Genomic DNA, 26,440 nt, shown 5'->3' on the forward strand with positions numbered 1-26,440 from the left:
AGTGTTGAGGTCCCTTATTACTATTTTCTTGCTGTCAGCTTCTCCCTTTAGGTCTGTTAGTAGTTGCTTTATATACCTTTGAGCTCCTTTGTTAGTTGCATACATAATCATAAGTGTTATTTCCTCTTGGTGGAATGTCCCTTTTATCGTTATATACTGCCCCACTTTGTCTCTTATTGTCTTTTTTAATCTTGAAATCTGTTTTTTCTCATATAAGTACCATGGCACCTGCTTTGTTTTGCTTGCCATTTGCTCTGAGTATCATCTTCCATCCCATCACGCTAAGCGTATGTTTGTCTTTAGAGCCGAGATGTGTTTCCTGGAGTCAGCTATTGTTCAGTCTTGTTTTCTAATCTATCCAACCACTCTGTGCTTTCAATTGGAGAAGTCAATCCATTTACATTTAGAGTGATTATTGATATATAAGGGCTTAATACTGCCATTTTATCTGTTGTTCTATATTGCCATTGTTTGACTCCCTTTGTGTTTCTGACTGCTGTTTCAGTTTGATGGCTTTTCTGTGATGGTCTTGGTTTTCTCTTCATTTATGATTTGTGGCACTATTCTAATTTTTTGTTTAGTGATTATGATGAGGTTTGTATAAAAGATCTCATAGATGAGATAGTCCATTTTCTGATAGTTTCATATCTCTACTGGCCTAAGCAGGTTGCATCCCTCTCCTCTTCCTCTTCTGAGTTATTGTTGTCACTAATTATTCTTTTTTGTGTGTTTTAAGTTTGTGACTAAATTGAAGTGTTTATAGTCATTTTTGATGCTTTCATTCCCTTTATCTTTTGTGTTATAATTAAGTGTTTGCTAACCTGTTCTGATAGAGAGATGCAATTTTCTGATTTTGTCTATTTATCTCCTTGCTTAAAGCTCAGTAAACCTTTACTTTTCTGTTTCAGGTAGGAGGGCTTCCTTCATCATTTCTTATAAGGGAGATCTGGTGGTGATAAACTCTCTCAGCTTTTGCTTGTCTGAGAAAGCTTTTATTTCTCCATCATATCTAAAGGATAGTTTTGCTGGATAGAATATTTTGACTGAAAGTTTTTGTCTTGGAGTATTTTGAGTATATCATTCCATGCTCTCCTAGCCTGTAAGGTTTCTGCTGAGAAATCTACTGAAAGCCTGATAGGGATTCCTTTGTAGGTTTTCTTCTGCCTTGCTGCCCTTGATATTTTTTCTTTGTCACTGACTTTTGCCAGTTTTAATATTATATTCTTTGGAGAAAATCTCATTACGTTGATGTAATTAGCAGTTCTAGGGGCTTCATGTGCTTGGAAGTTCATTTTCTTACTCATGTTTGGGAAGTTCTCAGCAATTATTTCTTTGAACAAGCTGTCTGCTACTTTCTCCTCTTCTTCTCCCTCTAGAATACCTACAACCGTTATATTCCTTTCCTAATTTAGTCAGATGTTTCTCAAATAACTTCTTCATTTTTAAAAAATCTTGCTTCTTTCTCCTATACTTGAAGCATTTCTGTCCTGTAATTCACTAATTCTGTCCTCCATAAGATCAGCTCTATTTTTTATGGTTTCTAGGTTATTTTTTATCTCATTCTGTTCTTCATATCCAGAATTTCTGTTTGTTTTTTTTAGAGTTTCAATCTCTTTGGTGAACCATTCTTTCTGCTCATTAGTGTTATTCCTGAGCTCATTGAACTCTCTTTCTGTATTTTCTTCTAAGTTATTGAGTTTCTATATGACAACTCAACTATGACAACTATTTTGAATTCTCTGTCATTTAGATTGCAAATTTCTGTGACTTCAGGATTGGTTTCCAGAAACTTGTAATTTTCCTTTTGCTCTCAGGTGTTAATGTAGTTTTTCGTGTTGTTTGATGAATTGATCCTTTGCCAGCAAAGTTGTAGTATCAGATCAGATCCCATCTGCGACCGCTGCTTGGGAGCAGAGGCTGTTCTTTGATCCTGCCCCGTCTGCTGGAAGTTGTGTGGGTAGGGCTACTCTGCTTTTGCCTGGGCTAGCCACAGCCATTCTGCAGGTTGTGCTCACTTGGGCAAGGCCTCTGCACTGTGCGGGTGCATCTGGCACCATAGGTGGAGTCTCTGTTCTCAACAGGGGACTGCTTGAGCTTCTGGATGCTAGGTGAGAGGGACAGTACAGGGAGGCTGAACTGCCACTTGGTGGGTCTCATAGGCTGCTGTGCTCCATGGGTGGGTCCTCCAGGTTGCTGTAGTCTGTGGGCAGGTGCGTCTTATGAGTGCATCAGGTGCCTTATCACCTGCACTGTGCTCAGTGGGTAGGTGCCTTTACAGAGGCTGAGTCACTGCTACTCAGCACAGAGTGTTCCCACTGGAGGGGCTGCCACAGCACAGTGGACACTCCTGTGGGCCAGGCTGTCCTCACTTCCTCTTACAGTCATGCTGGCCACTGTGTGAGGATCTGTGAGCTGGCTCACTATAATTGGGGGGGACAAGAGGTGTGCTCACCTCATTCCACTGCCTCCCAGGGATCCAATCCACCCAGCTTCGGGTGTATAGCTGCTTAGATCTCTCAGAAGTCCTGTTGTGCTGTGCAGGGAATCTTCTGCTGGTTAATGAATGTCCATTTAATTGTACTTTAAAGGGGAGAGCCTAAGGGGACAACTCACTTCACCATGATGCTGACATCACTCACCCACATAATTTTATAATATTAAATTTTATGCTCACAATTGTCACATCCAACTAATTACTGAGGCTTTTAATGGATTGTCTGTTTACATTCTGAGAATCCAAATTGGTAGGAAACTGTCCATACAGATAGGTGGTAGCAAATGACAGAAGAGTGTTTCTCAGTTTTTCTCTAATTGGCAGAAACTGTCTTTATCTCTATTAACTAGAATTTTGCCATCCAGACTTTTTAAAATTGTATTTCAAGGGCGAAAATCTTCCATAGTTCTATCAGCTCTTCCTTTTCTTTAATTGAACAATACAATGATGAAATTAGCCATAACACAAACTAAAATATGAATACAAGTAATTTTCAACCAAAAATTGTATAATTACAATGAAGCTTTGTCTTAAGTCTACATAGATATTACTCTACTAGTTTTAATAGCTATTTTTAGAAATAAAATTGTAACACCATCCAAACAATAACTCTGGAACACTTTAAAATTTACTAAAAGTTGATTTTTGCTCTAAATCAATAAAATGTGTCAGAACATCTTATTATATTTTAACAGTGGCTGTATTTTTCAGTTACATTTATTAAAATATTCAATTTTCAGTTTACAAATCATTTTTGGTGACAAAAATATGCTTCCAAAAACCTGCAAAATTAGAATCACTCTCAAAATATTTTCAAATATTTTGATTATAAAGTCTTGATAAAGCTTTTCTTCAGGATAGCATGAACTTTAGCATGAAATTTCAGGCAGTAATGCTATTTCTTCTCATAAACTGGCAAACTGTATGGACTGTATAAATTTAAATGATGTTATAATTAACTCATATACCATCATTTAAATCAATATGTATCAGAGCTTCTGTGTGAATAAAACTACATTATACTTGAATATGAGTTTTAACTTTTCTATGACTGAGAGCACTTTAAGAGAGAATGAGTTCTGCCCACACATCATGTCATGTATGTAAAGGGTGGGGTACTAAGGAAAACCTAGCTTTTCTAAGTAGTGAATGAAGTATCAAGGGATCATAGGTATTCTGAGAAACACTAGGGAGAATCAAAACAGAGAAACAAGGTCTGCATGCCAAGATCACTGGAAAACAACTTTGAATGGTATCTTCAGTTAATCTAAGCCAGCTCTCTGCTAGGCTGACCTATCAAAAGGAGAAAACAAATGAGCTTTCAGGAACCTCCATATTTGGCTCTCATTGGTCTTTCCATTGCCTTTGAGGGCTCATAAAATATAAGTGACTCCATGGGTTCTGATTGACATCAGATTGCAGTGGTTCGTCAATGAGATATCACACCACTGCACCACATGGGAAGCTAAATATCCAAACTTGCAAGGAATTCATACTGTAAGACATTGCTAAGAATAGTTGCGGAAAATTATTTGGGGTTCTTTGTCTGTGTGTGTAATAGAAAAATAGATAATTATTCACCTCCCAGTATTGGGCACATCCATCCCTACCCAACCTTGGGGATGATCCAAAATGTTCTTTTTCTGGAATGATGTATTGTATAGAGATCCAGGAGTCACCATGTATTCATCATCATTTGTCTTTGGGAACAGAGGAGAGTACCCATAGAACTGATTGAGGCAGAGTCAGTCTCCATGTTAACGTCTGCCCAGATGTCCTTGGTTAGAGCATGCTGATCTCTCTATCCAGCCCCTGAGGTCAAAATCAGGCATTCTGTAAACTATTGCTCCATCTTGAGAGGTCACTAACCTGAAAAGGAATATTTTGTTTTGAAAATGGAGGGAAGCATACAGTTCCTTCTCAAATTCTTGTTCTCCACTCCCTGATTCTGGTGCTTACACACTCAGCTAAGGCAGAGGGTGAAAGACCACATACAACTTATAAGCGGCTAATGACAAGGTCAATCTTATGGAGGTTTTTGCTGAAGAGACTGATATGGGCATAGAGCAAATACCCTAAGAGTAACAGTGGTCCGTAGCCATGTCCCAAAATTTCTTACTGTAGACCCCAGTCCTTTATGCTAGTTTCAGTATCATGGTGGGATAGAGTGTAATTCCTTTGGCCCATAGTGGAGGTGATGGCTACAATACAATATGTTATTGGCTTTGACAGTCCATTTATTTTCCTTACGATATAGCTGTTTTATTTTGACGTTTACATGTGACACGTAAAGATTGAGTTGAACAAAAATTGTTATATCTCATTCTATTTGAATGTCTCTATAGTAATATAGTTCTAAAAGAATGATAATAGAATTAGACCATTATTGTCTCATCGGTCTGTAAAGGCAGACTTTAGTATGAGACTAGATTCTATCTCCAGAAACAACATTTAAGTTTTATCCCTTATGCAGAGTATCCAGTGGCACAACATTAGGAATCCATCATCATTATAGTGGATCACTATCATATTCCATTGAAAATGCCTACTGGAAGTCAAGGTATTTCCCTAATGAATCACATTATAATTGCCAAGCATCATGGGTAGTTTACGTGGTAAGCAAGATTGTCTCTGTCTCTAACGGATGAGCAGCTGCTTGTTGGTGAGGGAGGCTAAGGCCTAGAGGGCTAATACTAGTCATTAATTGGATTGTCTGTTGTAGGATGAGAATATTAGGTATGAGAGTCATGATTTTTTTTTTTTTCCTGGTGGGACAATCTTTCTCTGTTAGGAGCCAGTGACAGTCTAGCTGTCCATTTAGCAGCTGAGGAATACTGGTGGAATCTTTTTGCCAAAAACTTCACTTATTTGTGGTGATGGTAAAAGATGTACAAAGATGGATATGGCATGGTGTCTGAGGGAGAGATGGAGATCCATGGCAGTGCTCCTCAGAGCCTAATCGATGTTTAGACTTGCTTCTTTGCACTTGGTGAGTGCAGATCCAGTATATCACTTTAATGTGTTTTGGGCTGATAGTCTATTCAATTCCCAAAGTGATCACCTGGCGATGTGGCCTTGAACTTTGTTCCCATTCAAGACATACCAATTTTAGCCAACTTGTGATAGGATGGCATGCAGTGATGTACAAACAGGTTGTTCCATAGACACCCTTATCAAAACATCGTTGTAACAGAGCATTTGTACATCCACCAAGAGTTGACTCTGTACTGGGATTTGTCCATCCATTCATGATTCATCATTGACATGCTTTGCCAGGCAAGCAAAGGCAAACTGATTTTGGTTTTCTCTCCAGAACATTATACAAAAAGAACTATTAGTAATGCCTAAGGTTGCATGGCAAGGTCTAATAGTAGCAGTATCTTCAGTTACACTTATGGTGTCATATACTGCTGGAAAAATTGTAGTCCTTTTTTTTCCTAAACCTGTATAGTTTACAGCAAGGCTCTAGGCTTTTGCGGCTTCTACTGTCCAGTCAGGGCCATTAAACTTGAAAAATGCATTGGCTAGTAACTCTGACAGTACTATTTCTTCGATGAGAAACTTAAGGACTTTTTCTTCTGCTTGACCAAGACATTATTTCAGTTGTACAGCTTCTTAGGTATAGATCCTTCTTAGCTACTTATTTCCCTGGTTTTTGAACAAGTGAAGGATAGGGGTTGTGATGACTGTAACCAATCTTGGAGTGTCCTCAACATCCACACTGAATATACACGATGACAAAAGAACAACAGTCCAGACACAAAAGCCAGAATAAGTTATCTAAGCGCCAGTACATAGTGAGTTCAACAATGTTTGGGAACTTCCCTTAGGAGGAAAGAAGGGAGGCATGTGTCAGATCTAGTCCTCACCCCTGCTCATCTCATCCCCATGGTTTCCTGAATTCCACTCCAGATTTTGGCATCAACCCATCAACTTGTTTGCATTTCAGCAGCTTCATCGCAGCCACTGCAGCTTCATCTCAGCTCTACCTGTCTGTTAAATTTTATAATTTTCCTAGCCTCCAGCCACAAAACATTTGTATTTTTCTGATCCCTCCCTCCCCTGCCAAAGCTCTGAAGTGTCTGAAGTCCTCTCACCACCAGCAGTCACATTACTGGGTTTTCCTTTTTAGAAAATGCAACTTTCCTTTGAATGACCCACATCTTCGTTGTTATTCCACTCTTTTGGGTGCCTAGAGTAAGCACCTTTATAAATTTGCAAAGTTCTGAGCAGATTCCTTGATGGCCCTGACTATCCCTGGTTACTGGACACCAGTCACCAGCTGTCATCACACCTAGGTGGGAAAACTTCCACCCCCAGGTGTTCTAGTTAAACCCTGTAGTCTCCCAGAACACATAGCTCCAGGATTGGTAACATTTACAGCAGAATAATCACTGACTGACTTGCAGACAAGAGCTCAGGAATACACCAATGGTGCCACATGGACAAATGGAACATGGGCTTAGAAAAAACCTTTCATACTAAGAGATAGTAGAGTGCATACTGCCCATGTTATTTACACACATTGCTCCACAGCATAAGCCAGTAATAGATGTTCTGTACCAGGGACAAGAGCCAGCTGAGAGGTGTTTGCATGGGCTGGCAGGCTGGAGATGTGACCACCATACATGTCCAAACTATTCATATTACATATGGATCTAATAAAATATTTAACAAGTTAATTTTCTAGATCTCTAAGTCCTACAGAAAACAATTAGTAAAACAATTGGTTTAAAATCAATGGCATTATTAATTGTTTTTAAAATAGCTTTTGTTTAATAAATAATAGCAAACAATAAACACAACTAGATTTTGGCTAGCTATTAAAATAAAATGTCAGAAAATAAATATTTAAATAAATATATGTAAAAATTAAGAAAATTAATCATCACTATTTCTCTTCAGAGAAACAATGCTAGATAACAGCAACAATACTCAAAGCAAACTGTTAACCTAACAACTACAAAAATATCCCAAGGACCTTCCATTTTTATACTTTATGATGATTTTGTCATCAATTTTGTAGAAATAAACAAATCAAGACTGTATCTTAATCAGACCAACTGGATAGATTTACTATGGAGGTGAAAGATCATGATACATGCTCTCAACAACTCAAGCGTGCCGTCTGGCTTCAATGCTATTCTGAAGCCTCATATTCCAACATAATTTTTCCATTCAAGACATAAACAAATGGAGCTCAAATTAAATTCGAAGCATCTTAAATTTCTTTCTGGTTGTAAATCATGGTTGTATTTATCACTATACGGTTTTAGAACCAGCAGTGCCCCATGGCACACTCTATTGCACTTGCGGTGTAGTCCGTAGCATGCTTGTTGGGAAGGTCTAGTCCAGCGCACCCTACTATGGACACATGTTTTGTAAATGAAAAACATAATTTTAAGGACTCAATATACTTTTGTTTCACTGGGACACTGTTTACTAAATTAAACTCTTGCTCTTCAGCCATAAGGAAGGGGCTCCAGGTTTAGGAACACCAGCTCTGGAGCAAGACAGCCTAAGGGTCCTCTCTAGGCTTTGTCACCTACTAACTCTGGATATGGGTTCCTGGAAGAAAACCACAGACATAAAATTTCTTCTAGTCACATCATATCATGGGACCATGCTAACTACATGACTCACCAATAATGATGTTAATCTCATCATTTGATTGTTTTTTGCCATGTTTCTCCATAAAGTGAGTTTTCCCCCTTTCTGTATTTGAGACTCAGTTCCACCTCTTCGAGAGGGGATTATCTACATAAACTATTTGGAATTCTTCTGTAAGGAAGATTTGTATCTGTCCCAATCCATTTATTTATTTATTCAATTATTATGTCAGTGTGGATTCATAGTTATTTATTCTTAAGGTGTTTATGCAGTATTACATTATGCATTTTGTTCCTCAAATTGCTCTAATTTGGCCATTAAGAACTCTTTCAGGTTTTCTCCTATGTCCTTTGACATTTGTTTTTTTATTTTTATTTTTGAATACCTACTTTATAATATTTCAGGCTTATCTTCTATATTCTTTGCCTCAGCATTAGAATCACCTATTTCTCCAAGGAACCATAGTTTCTTTTATTGTAGAATGGTATTGGAAACTAAAGCCTGGACAGTAGAAACGAAAATCTGGACACTGGGGCATGCTGAAAGCAGTAGATGAGATATCACTCTTTTATATCATCTCAGAAGAAGTTTTAATTTTAATGACTGTGGCCAAATTTCCCTTCAGTTTAAACTTCTACTAACAACATACGAAAATGACTGCTTCTCAAACAGTTTGACAGTTTCTTACAAAACTAAACATACTCTTTCCATATGATCTAGCAGTTGCACTCCTTGGTATTTATACAAGTGAGTTGAAAACCAATATCCATACAAAAATCTGCACATGGCTATTTGTAACAGCTTTATTCATAGTTGCCAAAACTTGGAAGCAACCAAGATGTCCTTCAGTAGTGAATGGATAAACATACTGTGGCACTCTTAGACGATAGAATATTATTCAGTGCTATAATGAGTTATCAAACCATGCAAGGACATGGTGGAAGCTTAAATGTATATTACTAAGTGAAAGATGTCAACAGAAAAGGCTACATACTATGATTTCACTGATATGAAATTCTCAAAAAACTAAAATTATGAAGACAGTTAAAATATCAGTGGTTGCCAAGAGTTAGAAGGAAAGGAAGGATGAACAAGCAGAACACAGACGATTATTAGGGCAGTGAAAGTTTTCTGTATGATAGCATAATACTTACATACATACCATTATACATTTGTCAAAACCTGTAGAACGTGCACTACCAATAGGAAACCCCAATGTAAACTATGGATTTCGTTGAAAATGATGTGCCAATGGAGGCTCATCAATTGTAACAAATCCACTGCTGCGGTACAGGATGTTGGCAATAGGGAGACTGTGTGAAAGGGGGGAAGAGGGAGTATATGGGAACTCTATATTTTCCTCTCAGTTTTGCTGCGAATTTAAAACTACTCTAAAATATAAGATCTATTTAAATATATACACCATATATATATACACACACCACTATATATATAAGTACCATATATATATGTATACATGCGTCATATATATAAACACTACCAAATTCTCACCATTTTGAACATAGAGATTCTTATGTCTGCATATGCAATATCTAATATAAAACATGGTACATAGTAGATGCTTAAAACTTTTAAAAACACAAGTTATCCCATTTAACTTGTGGCAGGTATACTAGTGTTGTCATAAAAATGATCCTGTTCGGCACACACCTCTAGGAAGTTAATAATCATTCCCATCGTTCCTTATTTGATCTCTAGTCTTGAGTGAGCTTGGCCATCAGTCACTGCTGCTCCTCTTCCACTGATTCTTCAGCACTGGAAAACAGGGATGGTCAGAATCTTCACATCTTCCTTTTTTAAAATGTAGTCTAAGAATTAGATAATCAATCAGTGAACCAGTGAATATATTTAAAATTTGAGCAATACAAACGACACAAACACATGGCTTTCCAATTCCAACTTAAAAAAAAAAAAACTCTTGGAATTTTATGTTCATACATAAAAATAATTCCTCTAAGTTTAATATCCTATGTCTGACCATCTTAAGGCTGTATGGATTTCAGAAAAATTCTTTCTAATTACTTCACTTATATAAATACAAAGCCTGTAAGATTAAGTGAATTCCTCAAGGTCACATTGTTCTTTAGAACCTCATCTTTGACTCAGATCTCCTGGCTCTTTGATGAATAATCTTTTAACATCAAACCTCTAAGTGATGATTGTTCTCATTTCGTTTTCTATAATTAAATTGCACCCAAACATTTCTTACTTATAGTAAATGAACTGGATTTGTCCAAAAAATTATTTATATAAAAATTACAGTAGAGCATAATAGTGGGTGTCCATTAAATCCAATTTGATTGCATGCATTTCAACCGTATTATATTTGTTCCTATGCCACTCTGGGCTCTTACTCTATTATTCTGTTACAAGAGGTTAAAAGCTATAAAGTTTAAATCATTTAACAAGAAACTTAATATCTATATTACATCTATCATTCTCTAAAGTCTACTAGGTTAGACAGTGATTCTTTAGAACTGGACTGGTTGTAGAGGATAGTCAGCAGAAACCATTAAATAGAATCTGCTTTGCCCATGTGGAAACCTATGTAAGACCATTGTTTTTCACAGTTTAAACCAATATTATAGCCTACAGTTCCAGTTTACAAAAAATAAGACTCAGCATGTCAAATATGATGAGTAAGTTTATCAAAGAGTTTGGTTATAACTGATATATTACGGGAGAAACTTACTTCTCATAGCTAAGGAAAGCAAATTAAAATGGGTAAATAGAAAAGAAATTGCTTCCACGGGTATTAGTTTGATGGGGCTACATTATAAAATGCCACAGTCTGGATGGCTTAAACAATAGGTTATTTTCTCACAGTTCTGGGGGCTCAAAGTCTGCAGGTCTACTTTCTCCTGAGGCCCCTCCTTGGTTTGTGGACGGCCCGCTTCTCTCTGTTTCCGTACATGGCCTTTTCTCTGTGCTCGGGCATCCTGCTGTCTCTTTCTGTGTGTCCTGATTTCCTCTTCTTATAAAGACACAAGTCAGAATGGATTAGACCCAACCCAAGGGCCTCATTTTAGCTTAATTACCTTTTAAAGGTCCTATCTCCAAACACAGTCACGTTCTATGGTATTGGAGCTTCTGGTTTCAATAGATGAATTTTAGAGACAATTCAGTCCATAATAACCAGTAAGATTGTTATTTATAATCTGGATGAGAAAATATTTTATCTTGGACACTAAAGATAAAATTTACAATGTTAGTTAATATTATCCAGGTTATTTTTAATCTAAGTTAACCTTATTTTATATTTTTTATGTTAAAAAACACAGTAGGTATGTATGGAAAGAAAAAAGATAGTCCAGAAATAAAAAGCTTGTAGCATTGACCTGTTTTCTAAAACTTTTAACCTGAAAGTGCTGGTGTATCATCAATTACATTCAGCTCAGTGGCAGAAATGTAAAGGCTGTAGAAAATGATAAGCGCTTTGGAATTTTCCACCACTGCTTGTGATACAAATTAAACTGTTAAGCAAGAAAGTATTTCAACATTATATTTTTTGTAAACGAGTAAAAGAACTGATGAATATTTATCTTACTCCTGATATTTTCAAAGAACAAACAAATGATGAAGAAACTGGAAAAAAAAAGTTGTTGAATAACTTTTATCGTATTTCCTTTCACGCATTTTTCAATATGGTATTGCAAAGATACATTTGTTGCCTGTTGACCTAACCTGGATCATACTGCATAAGGATGCTACTGTTTCCAAAGCACTTTGACATTTCAGATAACATATTGGAAAAGGAGTATAATTTTTAAAGGTAGGTCACCTTTTGATCTGTTTCAGCAGTAATCCTGTATTTATCTAATTAATAGACTGAACATTATTAAAGTGAGTTCATACTTGAATACTGCATGTTTCTTCCACTGTTGTGATTATTCATAAATAGGAAATTATGGAAACACTTCTGAATTTCAACTGAAAAATAGTTCATTTTCTAATAAATGTGAAAATATGATGTTACCATTTAATATTTTTAAATCAATATAATTTTATGTTAAATAGAAAAATGTATAATTCCAGCTTTTATTATGCTATTTATTAGCTTGTAACTTAAATGTCAGTAAAATCACTTCTTCATATCTTTCTAAATGTTTATTGGATTGTCATTGTTAAATGCTACATTAATCATTAGATTCTGTAGAAAATCATAGTAAAATCGTCTTTATAAAAACCTAATCCTCTGCACGTTTGAATGGATTTTATATGACTTCACCAATTCTCATAAAAATATAGTGAAAAATTACTAGTGCATTGTCTTAATAAAATATATTTTGGTGAAATTATCTACTCAGTTATAAAGTATCAATAAGAATAATGATTCTTTTGGGGAAACTAATATGGTCTCTGCTGTCTTGGTTGATTGTTCTAAGATATTTTAAAAAGTTCTGAGATATTTTGTAGGAATTTAGTTTCTTCATTTTGCAAGTGCAACTCTATATACAATTTTACATTTTGTTAAAAAAAATGCTGAATATTAGAGTTATCTCACCATATTTTATCCTGTTGTAATTTGGGGATGTTTCTTTTTCTCTAAGTATTCACTTGTTTCTATAGTTTACCTTTGAAGTAATGGGATGACTTTGTTAGACAAACAGAAGAAAACTGATCTCATACTGTTAAGACCAAACGCCATACTCCAAAAGTGCGTTGTAACATCCTACTTATTACTAGGACTTTACGCAGCTGCTATATGAATTGTAATTCTAATGCAGATTTATGATTAGTAATAAAAAGTTCGTTATCCTCCTCATCAATAATTCATCATATAATAGAATACTAAAGTCGTATACATGAATAGTGGAAATCTTTTTAGCAATACTATTTTAGAAGAAAAATCATTATCATATGTATTCAGATAAAGGCAAACATCTATAAATAAATGTAAGCTTACTTTTCTTCTCCCCCCTCTGTCTTGAGCTCATTACCTTTTGTCTCCTTACTGCTTCAGATTTTGTTTTCAGTTATTTCCCCAATTGCAATTTGCTTTTCCTCGTAGACTCTGTTTCCCTCAGAGAAAATATGTTACCTTGGCATATTTCCCTGGTGTCTCTGGCAGGTTTTCTTGCTGTCTCATTTGGGGAAGCAAGGTTTTCCCGTGGGCTCCCACTTCCTCATTACACTTTGCCAAGATGTTCTTTGCTCTTTCTTTCTTTCTTTCTTGCTGAGGGGAGATTTGTTTTTAATCTGTTTTCCTTTGTTTATCTCTTAACAACTATGACCCAAAAGTTTTTAGCCATGTTAAAATACACAATAAGAATATTGTCTTAGGGGTCGTAGGGAATTGAGTTTCAGTAGTCCACACCACCGTTTGACATCTACTCTAACATTCGAATGTACCTAATCCTCTGGATAACATCCTTTATTGTTTACCAAGGAATTTATAGCATTTTAATTTCATTTAATTTGGGTTAGCTTTGAGTCTAGATTTCACTACATACCAAGCAAACTGTTAGGTCCATTTCCATTCACCCTAGCTAACATACTGTATCCCTATCAAGGACTACAGCCAGATACAACATTGTATTTCTTTCACTCTAACACGACACTCTCAAGATCCATTCAGAACATTTGCTCCACATTTCTATTGATGTAATTTGACATAATCTTATCATTGTTGATGTTCATTGCATCTCCTCGTAGGTCACACTTTTTACCTTTGCCTCTGGGACATACTGGTACTTGAGTCTAGTTAGAGGTCTAGCAGAGTAAGAGGCTAGAGTAACGGGTCCTGATGATGATCAGAAGTCTCCTACCTGACAACTACTTCAAGGAGGACTTTTTCAGACAAGGAGAGACTACATTCTTCAAAGAAGAGAAGAAAGGCTGGCTTTACTGCAAGGAGAATCAGAAGGAATTTGGGAATTCAGTGTCTTCAGCTCATGAGATTCTGCTCATATACCCCTATTCCAATTTCCAGGTTCCCATTATTTCCCAATACGTTCTATTGTTATAATAATAGATCCTATGAGGTTGTAAGTTCACTTTGTGTTGTAATTCAGCCACTCACAGGGTTAGACTCTGGGTTTGGTTCTCAGAAATAGCAGCCCTGTGGCTACAGGAAATAATGACTGTTTAGCACAGTCATAGTAGCTTTCTTGTTCCTTACTCAAGCCTTTAATCTTGAAGTTTGAAGCATCCAGCTTATATTTTCTTTCTCCAAGTTCTCCAGTGCACTTAGAAGCAACTGATTAACTGCATTATATTCATTATTTTAACTAAAATATTCTATGACAGTGTCTACCTGTTCACCTAAAGTCTTACTTTAAATAATAATTTATATTATTTAATTATGGGTATCTACAGGTATCTACCTATAATTACATGAGAAATTTTGTTTAAATTGAAAAGTTACACATCACTACTACAATTTCTTTCCTCTAACTTTACCTGTTGTATATTTAGTCACCTTCCTTCACAATTGGCACATTACTTAAGCACAATATCTACATATTGTGTATCATCATGAACTCATTTAAAAATTCAGAGGGGATAAACAAATGGCAAAAGCTAATTTCCAATTAATCTCTGTCTGGCAGAGAAAACCTCATTGGTAAGGAGGATATTCTACCAAAACATCAAACAAATGAGCAAAATTATGAGCTCTCAATTCTATTTTTCACGTATTTTCACATTTAGATCTTTTGACTAGTTAGACTTTCAAGGTTTGAAAATAAACTACTTAGAACTTATGATTTGATACCCAAGCATGAAGGCATTGGCAGTTGACAACGTAGCTCTACTTAATCCGTGGAATTTGACAGAATCATAAATCCTGAACTTTGTTGTGATGATCATGGTGATTAGACGGCTTGCAAAACAAGTAACATTGAAAGCAAAGTCACAATTATTTCCGGGCAAAACAGTGATCAGTCACCTCATAGATACCTAGATAGTAAAGGGTCAGTGATAATTCATAATGCCTTACTGCTTCCACAGATGGAAAAAACAGTTTTGGTTCCCTCTTCAGAGTAAAAGAACTAGTTAATGGCCATGATGACTTCATCACAGTTATTTTTCATTGTTTTACACCCACAATGTGTGGATAGAGAGGGGTTTGTGGTTTAATTGACATGAAAATAATCTATTCAATACTCTGAAATCAGTCAAGTTATGTTTTAGAAGACATCAATTGAAATGCTTAAAGCAAATCTGAGTTTATTTTCCTTAATATATCTATAATGTATCCAATTGTCCTTTGTATTACTTCATACCCCATTTGAGAATTGCATTGGAAGTTAAGCCTTAGTCAGTTTCTGCAGTTCAATTAATTAATGATTAAACTCAGTCTTTGCTGCTTACCCCCAATGCATCACCAGATTTTTGAAGACTGTCCAAATGGCTAAATGTATAATAATCCTACCTTCAAAAACATTTCATGTAGATAATTATACTACTTTATTGTCTGTGTTCTTCCCAAACCATAGAAAATTTCAGCTTTTTTTCATGGTTGGTCATTACATTTCTGAACTTTAAAGGTCATATTACCTTACTGCTATTGAGGGTCTAATTCTAACCTTTTTAGCTAATATAATTTTAGCAAAAGGAGCTTTGGGTAACAATCTTTAGTTACTTTTGCAATCATCCAAAAGCTGTGAAAATACACATTATTTTGATATTTAAGCTTTGCCTTCTCTTGTTTCAGTAATACAGCCTTCATTGCAGTTATTACAATGAGGCTCTTGTTTGCTAGAATGAAAAGTGAAGTGTATTTCCTAAATTTTAACATGATGTAAGAAAACTGTAAAAACAAAACATTAAAATATTAGAAGTGACTGATTTCTATGATCTAACTGTCCTATCTGTAAGCTGTGAATATAGATTGTGTTATTTAACTATATAACCAGTAGGCATCCAAGCTTTGCTGCCATGTTCAAAAATATGCAGTTCAGCGTGCAGAGGTGCAGCTGGAGGCATAAATTCATCTGTCACTTGAATTATGTTTACCTTCAAGACTCAAAATCAAATAATCCAGGATGCCACGGTTATTGATATTTCCTCTTTTAAAATGTTTCTTTTGTTTTTCTGTTGAAGATACATATCTCTAAATACTTCAAAAATAGTCATACTCACAAAAATCCTCTGAGAATTACCTCAATGTGTGTAACATCCAGCACTTGTCAGTTGAAACTAGGACAAAATTGCACTCATTCTTGTTTGTTTTAAATTTTTATGCAAGCAATTGAATGTTACAGAATATTTTACATACAAATGAATCCACTTCTAATAGAAACCAGGAATTCTGTCAATCAAGGGGCGGGGTGAAAGGGAAAGCTTTCAAATGTGTTGGTTACCCTCCACTGAATTATATGATAAGTAATTGCAGAATGCGAGAATAAGTAATAACAGCCTGAATGGAAGCCAGTGGTAGGTAACAGAGTTATTTGTGACATTATCAGTGAATGGCAGTCAACATATTGGATAATGTCATGAATAAAAAGTTGATATAGACTTTCTGTTATTCATTTTCCAAGTCACTCAAACAAGCTATATGAAATTACATTCGAAAGTTATATCATTGCGTTGTTTGAAAACCATTTTTTGAGAGAAAAATGTAAAAGGAAGCTATTTAATTTTCTCAAATCAATAAATGAAGATGAAAGAATAGCTCCAATGAATAAAAAATTTTTCTTATATTACTAGATAGATATCACTAACAGAAATTTGAAACATGAATAGACAATAACTTATTAAATTTAGTGGTGATGTAAAAGAAAGGTAAAATGGTGAAATTCACTTTTAAAATATAAAATGATACTAACATACTTAAATCATAATTGGATGTTATAAAATTAATTCATTCATATAGTTGACCTAAATATGTCATTAATTGAAAATAAATGTATAAAGACTTTCAAAGAAATTTCATTATACAAATCAAAAGGCACTAATAAATGCTGTAAGAGAAAATAAGCAAAGTCTGTTTATTCTTTTTATTTTAACCTAGGAAGAGGCTTTTGTGAGAGCATTGACATTTAAAGGACAGCAGAGAAGATCCTGAACAGAGACCTGAGTATAAGCTACACAGAGAGCGGAAAAAACCTTGCGAGTAAGTTGCCACATATAATGAAATAGGGAGTTGTCCACTTTAATATATAATGGGGAGAAGTCTGTTGATAAAAGCAGTTTTAATGTGCTGCCATCCAGTATAATTAGAGGATATTATTTTTTAATTGCTATATGTTGTTTCCATCTTCTTTTCTTTTTTCATTATGTGCTAGACTCCAACTGACAAAGCTCTACAGTTTTTAGGGTGAGCAGGAAATTTGTAACGGGAAGTGAGGTTACTATCCAGGAAATAGTAGCCGGAGATGGAATCTCATCATGAAAGCTGTTTGTGAGTCTAGACTGGGTTCTTCACTGGGGCACTCTGCTACACAAAGGGCCATCCAATTAGATGTTTACAGATAGAACTACTGAGATATGGTACACAGTTAAAATTAAATTAAAATTCTTGAATAAGGTTCTCATTATTGTCCAACAGGGGCATGAGTATAAACATTGAAAACATACTGCATTTCACTATTATGATTGAATTGTAAAATAAGTTACCATCATTGACAATAAATCATGATACTCAAAATCATGCTGATAAATAAAATGATAATAATAGCCATGTTTTGCCTTATAAAATTGGTCTACATAATCATTTTTTTAATTTCCTCAATGTGCATAGTAGTAAGGTCTTTACTTAGCAAAATGAGAGGTTTGCCAGGAATGTAGAATTGAGTAAAACCCTATCCTTGGGGCCGGCCCGGGGGCGCAGTGGTTCAGTTCCCACGTTCCACTTCTCAGCGGCCTGGGGTTCGAGGGTTTGGATCCCGGGTGTAGACATGGCACCACTTGGCACGCCATGCTGTGGTAGGTGTCCCACATGTAAAGTAGAGGAAGAGGGGCATGGAAGTTAGCTCAGGGCCAGGCTTCCTCAGCAAAAAGAGGAGGACTGGCAGTAGTTAGCTCAGGGCTAGTCTCCCTCAAAAAAAAAAAAAAAACCAAACTATCCCTGTTCTTAATACAACGGTGTGTACTACGGGAAGCAGATAGGCTCAAAAAGTTACAATACTTTGTAGTAACATTTGAAAGAGGATAATGGGGCTATAAACTAGATAGAATGTGATGCACAAGAGGCAGTTATCAGCTTTGGGCAGGTCTCGGGTGGTGGTGTTCAGGCAGTATATTACCTAGAGGAGACCCTTTTAAGTGGAATTTTTGCAGGATAACTTTCTAAGCAGTAAGGGGAGGGGAGCTTGCGGCAAAGGATCTGAACTTAGGACTCTCTAATATTTGGCTGCCAAAGGCTCTTTCACAATTTTAATTAATTAGGTAGTTTCATCAATATTGATTAGCTATTCAGAGTTACTATATATTTCATTCATGCTGAATCCTGATAGCATAAGGACCTCATCACATAAGAGAAGTCAAATTTTAAACCATAAGTCTGGAGAAGATTTATAACAGCCTTTGAATTGTTGGTAATAAGATCTGATTCAATTAAGCTTAATATCGTTGAAAATAGTTGCGTTTTTTAGATATATATGGTCATAAGTCTATTAATATGATTTAGAAGTAGAGATATTCATAATTGATCAAAACCAGATTTATATTCAAACTATTGCAGTCAAATAATTCTGTCCAAAATCTGTAATAGTTAGTGAATGTTTACCTTAGTGATAAATGCAGAGTTAGAAAAGATATTAGAAGTCCCTGATATCATGGGACTTATAGTGGAAAAATTATAGAAATTAAGAGTATTATAATAAAAATTAATAAAATATATTTTTTAAGGGCTACCAAGGATAGCCACATGTTATTTGCAGAGTATATAATAGAGGGACCTACATGATACTTGGGAGGTTGAAATGGATGCTCAGGGAAATCTTCAGCAATGATGGTATTCTTTCTGCAGCAGTTGATGGATAAGAGTCATAAGAAAAGAGAGGTGGGAGAATAGAGTCCCATAATGGCATCGTTTTATGTGAAGGCCTTCAGGTAGAAAGAAGCTTGAGGCTATTTGACGATCTAAGTAGGTCTGTTCTTTAGTAGGAAAATTATAGTGAATTCAAAAACTTACTCAGAAACTGTATTTCCCCAAAGAGACTCAAGCGTGCAATAATCATACTAAACTACTCGATATCATCTATCTTACCAAATTTACCTAAAACTTCCTTGCTATAGCTCAAATATTGTGATCAGATAATGAACTTTGAACGATGGTCTTTTACACTTTACTTCTCAGATTTAAATAATTCAATTTTAAAAAATAAACTTCATTTTATTTTATTTTGAATGATTAATGTGTTAATTATTAACTTATACAATAAAAATCATAGAAAGTTTGTATCTAACATCAAGTTTCACAGGGATTTTTGTCATGAGTAAATACTGAAACTGACTTCTCTTCTTTTTCTTCATTAAGTATTAAAATTTCAGTTTTAAAATGGGGAGATGATAGTTTGTTTCATAGGTTGAATTTAATTTTAATTATAAAGTGGTATTTTGATTACTTTTCCTCCTTGTTTTTATTGGCTTTTATGCTGTAGAATTGGTTTCTAATAGGAGTAGCTTTAAAAGCCATCAGTGTAAATTATACAGTTAATATCTTGAAAAATATATTTTTAAGATGAATTGAGTTCTGACTATTCTATACTTTCTGAGTTCTATTTATGCATTTGAATTTTTGCAAGTATTCTTTTCTGAAATTATGATCCAACAGATTAAATTTTAGCATTCCCAAACTGTGTTGATTTCTTTTTCAGCCACTAACTCCATAAGGTTAGCATACCTCCGAAAGAATATAAACTTAGCTAGGCACTTTCAAAAATCTAGAAAACTGAATAATGATTGGTGTTTTTTACATGAAGAAAAACACACTAGGTTACCTGAAATCAAGGCAGGCTAGAGCATTAGTGTAGTCAGAAGGCCACATAGCCTTTGCAATACAGTTGATATTATTCAGTCTTTGCTTTATAAAAGCTGTTCTCTGGACAGATTAGAAATTCAAAGCTCATTAAGGCCTATTTTATTAGACTACCTTTTATTTGTTACTTTAGGTTAAATTTCTCACTTGTGAATTAAATGCTAAGTTCGTCCACAGTTTGCTTTTGTAGTTTAGCCCCATGTCATCTAATAATGTTTAAAGAAAGGAAATTATGGCATAATATAAATTAGTTTTCAGCATGATTATGTCCTAAATATTTAAAAGTTAATAGCTTTTACTTTTAGACCTGAAAATTTAAAAGTCAAATGCAGGGTAAATTGCAGGAAGGTATGAGGATCACTCACTGTTGACAGTAAGATAGACATGGATAAGATTCTGCAAAATCTTATGTCCTTTTAAAATTATTTTGTCAACCAATCCTGCTTAATTATTGTTTGGTAGTATTGTATGTAAAATGGGATTTAATACAATAGATGAATTAAAATTGTACTTCCAATATTCTGCACAAATTACTGAATAAAAGTATAAAGCGTAATTATCCTGGATGCAAACCTGATTACTATTTTAAAAATATAATATTAAATATTCAAAAATATTTTTCCTTCACAATCTATATTTGTATAAAGTATATCTTTCAGTCTGTGATAATTTTGGCCCAAAACAGTCATTTCTGTGAAATAAAATGAATGCCAAATTTGAGCATTAGTTGTAATGTTTTATATTCCTAATTTCTTTTGAACATTGGTCCTCATAACATGTGAAGAAAGCCATGTTCCAAAAAGAATTATATTTAACAAAAGATGTATAACCCAAATAAATTCGTTTGCCAAGGTTTTCTCTTGGTATTTAGCCTATAAACAGTAATAAGCTATTAGCATATTAATCATCTGCTGTTTGTGAGTGAGATTAGTGAATTTACCTGATAAGGGTAATTATATGCTTATATGTGTCAGGAGTGTGTGTGTGTGCATGTTTCCTTGTGTGTTTCTTGATATCCACAAGGCTTTTTTATAAGCTGTCCCCAAATCAAATAAGCATCAATAGCTCTTTCTAGGGAACCGTAAAATGTAATCTATTCCATTAACTAGTCATATGTTCATATTGAAAGCATTCTATCTAGAAAAATGTTATATTTCAAGAATAGGGTTAAGCACAGTGACCACCTGATTTGTTTTTTTAATTAAGATTTTATTTTTTAGAGCAGTTTCAGATTCACAGCAAAATTGAGAGGAAGGTACAGAGATTTCCCACATAACCTCCTGCCCCCATACATGAATATCCTCCCACTTTATCAACATCTCCCACCAGGATAGTATATTTGTTACAATTGATATACCTACATTGACTCATTATAATCACCCAAAGTCCATAGATTACCTTAAGATTCACTCTCGGTGTTGTCCATTCTATGGATTTGGACTGTAATGATATGTTTCCATCATTATGGTGTGATACAAAGTATTTTGATTGACCTGAAAATCCTCCACATTAAACCTATTCATCCTAACACCCCCATCTCTGGCAACTACTGATCTTTTTACTATCCATAGTGTTACCTTTTCTACTATCTTATATAGTTGTAGTCATAGTATATGTAGCCTTTTCAGATTGACTTTTTTCACCTGGTAATATGCATTTAAGTCTCTTCCATATCTTTTCATGGATTGATAGTGCATTTCTTTTTAGCCCTGAATAATATTCCATTGTCTGAATGTACCACAGTTTATTTATGCATTCACCTACTGAGGCATGTCTTGGTTTCCCAAGTTTTGGCTGTTATGAAAAATCTGCTATAAATATCCATGTACAGGTTTTTGTATGGACGTAAGTTTTCAGCTCATCTATGTAAATACAAAGGAGTGCAATTACTGGGTCATATGGTAAGAGTATGTTTAGTTTTGTAAGAAACTGTCTTCCAAAGTGGCTGTACCATTTTGCATTCCCACCAGCAATGTACAAGTTCCTCTTCCACATCTTCATCAGCATTTGGTGTTGTCAGTGTTCTGGATTTTGTCCATTTTAGTCGGTGTGTGATGGTATGTCACTGTGGCTTTGATTTGCATTTTGCTGATGACATACAATATGGAGCGCCTTTTCATATGCTTATTTGCCATCCGTATATCTTCCTTAGTTAGATGTCTGTTCAGGTCTTAGGCCCATTTTTAATTGGGTTGTTTGTTTTCTTACTGTTGGGATTTAAGAGATCTTTGTGTATTTTGGATAATCACTCTTTATTAGATATGTCTTTTGCAAATATTTTCTCCCAGTATGTGGATTGTCTTGTCATTCTGTTGACAGTATCTTTCACACAAGAACTTTTTAATTTTTAATTTTATTGACATCCAGTTTATTAATTATCTCTTTCATAGGTAGTGCCTTTGGTGTTGTATCTAAAAAGTCATCACCCTACCCAAGGTCGTCTAGATTTTTCCCTATGTTATCTTGTAGGAGTTGCATTATTTTGTAGTTTACATTTAGGTTTGTGGTCCATTTTAAGTTAATGTTTGTGAGGGATGTAGGGTCTGTGTCTAAACTCATTTTTTTGTATGTGAATGTCCAATTTTCTAGCATCATTTGTTGAAAAGATTATCTTTGCTTCATTGTATTGTTTTTGCTTAAAGCTTTGTCAAAGACCTATTGACTAGGTATATGAGAGTCAATTTCTGGCCCCTCTCTTCTGTCCCATTGTTCTATTTGTCTATGCTTTCACCTGTAGCACACTGTTTTGATTATTGTAGCTTTATTGTAAGTCTTGAAGTCTAGTAGTGTCAGTTTTTAACTTTATTCTTCTCCTTCCATATTGCATTAGCTCTTCTAGGTCTTTTCTTCTCCACATAAACTTTAAAATCAATTTGTTGATACCCGCAAGTGATTTGCTGAGATCTTGACTGGGATTGCATTCATCAAGATTAAGTTTGGAAGAACTTATAGTTTAGCATATTGAGTCTTCCTACCTATGAACATGGGATCTCTCTCCATTTGTTTAGTTTTCATTTATTTTATCAGAGTTTTGTACTTTACCTTATATAGATCTTGTATTTATTTTGTTAGATTTATACCTAAGTATTTCACTTTTGTGGGTGCTAATATACATAGTATTGTGTTTTTAATTTCAAATACCATTTGTTCATTGCTGGTATATAGGAAAACGATTGACTTTTGTATATTAACCTTGTATCCTGCAACCTTGCCATAACTATTGGTTTCAGGCCTAACTCCTTTTTATCATGGAATTCAAATGAATACAATTATTTTCTTACTCTGACAAGTTAAGAAGAAAATATTTGGTGTCTAGAGTTCTCTGAATTTACAGCTTCCTTTGAAAAGAAAACATAAAGGGAACAGATAATTAATATGTTAAAGTATTTGTTTTTAGCCAGATTTCACTTATGCCAACCATTAGGTCAGTTCGGCAGTACGTTTCTTAGATGAATGCTTTCACAGGTAACACTGTGAGTCTTATGTAACCAGTAAAATAAATGAAAATCATCAAAATATTATAAATATTAGAATGAAGTCCTAAAATTAAAAAATAATATTACAAACCAATCAAAATATAAAGTAGAGAAATTGGACACATTTGAATGGATAACTCCCAATTTTTTCCAAAGTTTTCATTGAGAAATTATGCTTTTATTTATTTATGTTCCAGGTAAATAAATTTAAATTGGAATGAGTCAAAGAAGAGATTCACAAATCTTTTTGGGAAAGATATGAACTGAGGGCTTGTGATTGCTTCCATTCAGTTTCTTGATCATGCCCTTCTTCGGTACCTTGCTGTGGTTTTATATTCATATGCTGTAGTTTTCAAGCTGCTGCTCTCATCATTGTAGTTTTGACATTTTAGGTGACAGTCTAGGTTTAGACACAATGTAAACACAAAACAAAATAGGAAAACATGAGTATAAGCTAAAGAAACTTAGTCAAGAGAAAGCTACATTCCCATATATCTATCAGCTTTTAACTTGGGGTGTGTCATTTTCGTGCAGTCACATTCTAGTATTATTTAATAAATTAGTTTAATTTTTACTGATAAATAAATAAATAAATAATACCAAAACACTCTACTACACTAAAACACTATACTATACACCGCAGAAAAAAGTAGCATTTACGTATTTTGCTCATAAATTTTTTCCATTAATGGAAAAGATAAGATTTTTTTAACTGACGAGGGCATTTTTCTTTCTTAACATTACACAGTTGTCCATTTTGTGAAGTTCTGATTTTATCCCTTATCCTTGCTAATAAACAGTGTATTTTGGAAAAAGGAAAATATTCTATTGTTAAAATTCACCCAACTATTGAGATTTGTAGAGTACATTAATATCATTACAGATGTTGAATTCTGTAAGAGACCAAATGTGCTCACCTATAATTATCATATTTTTGTGAAAATAAATTTGAAAAAAAAGGCACTACTCCCAAAGATATTTTATAATTCAATTTAAACATCTCTTAGAAATGCCAGTTAACAAGACTTTTCTATGACCACAGATAATGTAGAAAAAAAGATAGTATGAACTATAAAGAAAAATGTCGATTCGTACGAGTATGTAAATATGATTCAGTGAAATATACTGTGCTCAGTAAAATGTAAAATATTAAGAAATAGGAGTTTCATAGATTCAGGCAGCTGAAGAATTGCCCCTGTTATGAAATATTTCCAAAAGAATTGCTTGAGAAATTAACCATGAGTATGACTCCTGACATGAACATGTAGGCTTTGGAAATTTCAGTTGCAAGATGATAGATCCTTTAAGTCTGCATAAGTTGAATATTATAGAATGTTAGCATTCATTTTATCAACTGAAGTACACTTGTAATAACAAAATACGCAACAGACTTTGAACAAGCTATTGGACCAACATTCACATTGAATAGAAAAATTTCAGGTTCTCCTCAATGTCTAATTCATCGCATGTAAAAGTTGGATGATTAGGATATCAATGAGTCTTGCAAGAGTCGTCCTTAGGGATTCATTTCAAATTTACCAGAGAATAAAGAATAATTTACTATCCATAAACGTATATCAACTAAAATTAAAGGTACTCATAAAACATAAATTTAAATTAAATAATATAATGTGCATTATAGATATTTAAACTAATTGTTAGTGATAACAACAAAAATATATTTTTGACAGTGTGTGAATTTTATATTTGCTTAAAGAAATTAATAAAATCACATCTAATATTTTTTTCTAAAGAGAAACCAAAAGTCAAATAAATAAGAACTAGTAAGAATTTACCCATTCACCCAGCCTTGCTTGATTTTGAGGCACACTGGCAAAGATGCATTTTATAATATCTAATCTATAATAGAGCAAGACTATCTTAAACAAAGTTCCCCTCAAAATACTATCAAATAATGCAATATAAGTAAAATGAGAAAGTAAAAAATTATCACTTAAGTCAAATGAAAACAACTTAAATACAATAATCTGGAAATGATTTATTCATTTGGAATTTATTGTAATAAATTAATTAAAAATTAATATAATACGTTAAAAAATGATTTATTTATTTCTTAAAAGAATAATTTATACCACAGTCTCTTCCAATATGAAATGAATCCATTAAGAATATCCATTCTAAGCTTACAGTTAACATGTCAGATCCTTTCATTTTAGTCCATTTACAGATCCTTTAGTTTTAGCCCAGTTACAGAATAAATCCGATACTGTAGTTTGAACAGTTTTACGCAGTGCTGGACAGTGGTGCCAATTTCACAACTGACCGACTAGAGCTAACTTTTCATTTCTCCTTGGGACCTTCAAATGCAAGGGAAGCAGTCTCTTAGCCTAGTTTTTATTAGCTCACAAGTAGGGCAGAGCAATATTATAGTGAACCTGACACTAGTGGAAGAGAATGTTATTATTTTTAAGCAAGATGTTGGCAATACTTATAAGATCAATGATAGCGGCACTACTTATAAAACAGATTTTATTAGAAATTCATTTTGGAATTCAGCATATTTGATGGCTCTAAAATTATTCTTAACTGCATTGACCAAGGCATTTTCTTATGGTGTTATTAGGCTAACTTAACACGCTTTCATCAAAATATTTACATTTTTCCCATGATAGTGGAATGACCCATCTATATGGGTCTTCATCCACAGCATGGAGGCTCTTGAAAAGGAAACAGCATAATAAATGAGGTAAATAATGCCAAGAAATGTTTGGCTAATTGTGTGTTGTAATCACACTTAAAATATTTTCTTGGGGAAAAAAAGAAAGCATTTAGAAGTTTTGTAAATTGGTTTTTTTAATTTAAAGATTGGCACCTGAGCTAACATCTGTTGCCAATCTTCTTTTTCTTTTCATTTTTCTTCTCCCCAAAACCCCCCAGTAGTAGCTGTAC

At 34.3% G+C, this 26,440-nt stretch overlaps 1 long non-coding RNA gene across 2 annotated transcripts in view; it reads left to right on the forward strand.

Moving 5' to 3' along the window:
- Window positions 1–26,440, forward strand: part of LOC139081811 (uncharacterized) — a 190,658-nt gene that overhangs the window by 78,258 nt on the left and 85,960 nt on the right. For both annotated transcript variants that reach the window (XR_011537161.1, XR_011537162.1), the window contains exon 2: window positions 17,085–17,186. This is a non-coding gene — a long non-coding RNA (uncharacterized lncRNA). The remainder of the gene's footprint in view (window positions 1–17,084; window positions 17,187–26,440) is intronic.

The sequence above is a fragment of the Equus przewalskii genome, chromosome 2 (assembly GCF_037783145.1).
Source record: "Equus przewalskii isolate Varuska chromosome 2, EquPr2, whole genome shotgun sequence".
Taxonomy (NCBI): domain Eukaryota; kingdom Metazoa; phylum Chordata; class Mammalia; order Perissodactyla; family Equidae; genus Equus; species Equus przewalskii.